This window comes from Mus caroli, chromosome 17 (assembly GCF_900094665.2).
Source record: "Mus caroli chromosome 17, CAROLI_EIJ_v1.1, whole genome shotgun sequence".
Lineage (NCBI taxonomy): Eukaryota > Metazoa > Chordata > Mammalia > Rodentia > Muridae > Mus > Mus caroli.
This window is the reverse complement of record NC_034586.1, coordinates 16,307,027-16,309,897: the sequence shown is the minus strand read 5'-3', so window position 1 is coordinate 16,309,897 and position 2,871 is coordinate 16,307,027. Positions and strand designations below refer to the sequence as shown.

Sequence of the window (2,871 nt, the reverse complement as noted above, 5' to 3'; positions counted from 1 at the left end):
TTCTAAAACTTTTGACTTTATAATTACAAGAAACAATTATGAGTTTCTTATGAGTCTCCATAGCAAAACTATTGTTAGCAAGGTTGTTATTGTTTTATGATCCCCCAAAGGCTGACAATACCTAATATGGAGTTTGTAGGAAATATAGAAATCTGTCATGTGAGATAATTCTTTAGAGCTCTGGGCCCCTCCCTCGACTCCAGCCCTCACAAAGTTCTTCTATCCAGCAATAAAGTCAATAACTTCCTAACACATAAGTTATGGAACTTAAAATCACCCCACAGTAGGATAAAGTCATTTGGAAATTCTTGGCAGTTCAATGAAGTATTAGTAAAATGACAAGCACAATGTTGTAATCTACAATAAAAAATCATTACACTCTTCATACAACCAAATGCAAAATAACTGGTAATGCTGGCACCAAAATATTCTAGAAGTTACAGTTTTTATGTCCACAATAACAGGAAGTGTAAACATAGCCCTATCCTAGAAGAATGTTTAAGTGTACCATTTCTTTAAAAAATTATTCCAGCACCACATGGTACATAAACTAATGTTACCTTCTTAATTGAAAGGCCTAGAATAAAGAATTCTAAAATTAATGATAAAAATGAGAATTATTCATTGTTCAATAATTAATAAAAAATGAAGTTATTGGTTTAACATTTGCCTTTTGTCCACTCAGTGTCCACCTTAGGAAGTTTTAAGCTGACATAGAAGTGAAATATCATCTTGTGGACTCATGTATATGTCATTGGTACCCACATTTCCCTGTAAGTGGATTATTCATTATAATGAGTTGGAAACACAGAGAGCTATTGAGCTTATGGTTTTTGCTTACTCAAAGTAAGTTGAAACCAGTCAAAGGAAGAAGCAGAAGATGTTCTGAAACAGAATCACATTTGCTCCATCATTGATCCTCACGTCACCCAAATGTGCTGGCTATGATGACACAGCATAATAACAAATTGGGACTCAGATCCCAGCACTCTGTCACCTGTGTCCTAATCAGGATCATCTCCCTAAAGATCAGTCAGAATGGTCCGTGCCCCACCCACACTCCAGGATCAGGCTTTCAGGAGCCTGGTGAGGAATGAAGTATTGACAGTCTCTGATGCGGAGTGCCTAATAAGGGAATTCGTCCCAACTCTGTTCAAGGAAGCCAGCACTCAAAAAAATGCAAAGACAATTAAGATCCTGGTCGAGTACTGGCCCTACCCTTGCCTTCATGTTGGGCTGTTGATTGATAAACCCAACTTTCAGATCTTCCAGGCTATACTGGATGGAGTAGACACATGGATGAAACGGAAGTATCGCCCCAGGATGTGCAGGCTTAAAAAGGTTGACTTCAGGGATGCACAACATCATGCTTCCTTAGATATATAGGATGGGAGAGAGGGTAGAGACTACTTAGTAGGAACTATGCCTAAGAAGCAAATAGTGGAGGCCCACTCAAGAACACAGAAAGAGCATTTGAAGCTGTTCCATGACCTTTCCTTTATGTCTTCTCTGCATGAAGATAAACACCAAACACTGTTATTGGAGTGGGCAAAGGAAAGGATGAGTTTCCTGTATATGTGCTGTGAGAAGTTGGAGATAGGGGCAGTAGAAGTGTCCAATGTCAGGAATGTGTTAAAATTTCTACAGCCAGAGTTCATTAAGGAGTTAGAACTGAATACAGTGGGGAATCTGTCCAAACTGGCAAAATTCGTACCTTTCATTAGAAAGACGAGAAACCTTCAGAAACTCATGCTCGTACGCACCTTTAGAACAAGGACTTTCACTCAAGAGGAGATGCAGAACATCAGCAAGATCATTTCTCTGTTCTGCAAACTCAGCTGTCTCCAGCATCTCACTATTGATGATGTCTATTTTCTCACAGACCAGATGAAAGAGTTGCTCAAGTGTCTGGAGGCCCCATTGGTGCCCCTCAAGATCACACTGTGCCAGCTCTCTCAGTCAGACTTGAAGTCATTTGCCCAGCGTTGGAACTACAGTCAGCTTAGACATCTATGCTTGAGAGGTGTCACTTTAACTAACCTAGATGTCAAGCCTTTAAGAGATTTCTTAAAGCATGTTGCAGCTAACCTGTAGACTCTGGACTTAGAAGACTGTAGGATGGATGATTCTCACTTCAGGATCCTTCTGCCTGCCCTGGTCAAATTCACCCATCTTACTAGCATCAATTTGTATGACAATGACATCTCCGAGGATGTCCTGGAGAACTTTTTGCACCGTACTACCAATCTGAGCCAGCTGACCACAGAAATGTATCCTGCTCCATCAGAGGTCTATAATGAGTCGAAATATGTTGTAGTAGAGATATTTATTCAGCTTTGTGCTGAACTCATGAACAAACTCATGGAAGTAAGGCAGGCCAATTCAGTGTGCTTTGGTTCCTATTCCTGTTATGACTGTGATGATATTTATATGAAGATGATGGGGATGTCACATTTTGTTTGTGCCAGGAGTAACAAAAGGAATATTCCTTTGGGGTACTAAGAAATTCCTAGGGACTGGTCTCTCATCCAGAAAACCCAAATCACATGGCTTTGGACATTTTTCAATGTAATGAAACAATGGTCCAAACTCCAGTCAGGATTGACTCTTCACTGGCTTTCTCCTATCTATGAAATTATGGTCAGATCCTGAAAACCTGCTATTCTCTCTGTGCTTCCAGTCATTAGTTGGTCCTCAAGATTGTAGTCAGAACAGTTCTTTGTACACAGAAATGGAGGGATAGGATGTCTAACCTTGTTTCACATGACCTCTCAATGTGCAATGGGGATATTCTGATATTCCCCCTTCTGCATCTGCCAGGTGGGTAGGTCATGTGTAAAAGTCTTCAAAGTAGCAATGTATGCCAAGCCA

General features: G+C 40.3%; 1 pseudogene; it reads left to right on the top strand.

Annotated features, from left to right (window-relative positions):
- The first annotated feature begins 1,038 nt into the window (after positions 1–1,038).
- On the top strand, positions 1,039–2,474 carry LOC110312191 (annotated as a pseudogene).
- The last annotated feature ends 397 nt before the right edge of the window (positions 2,475–2,871 follow it).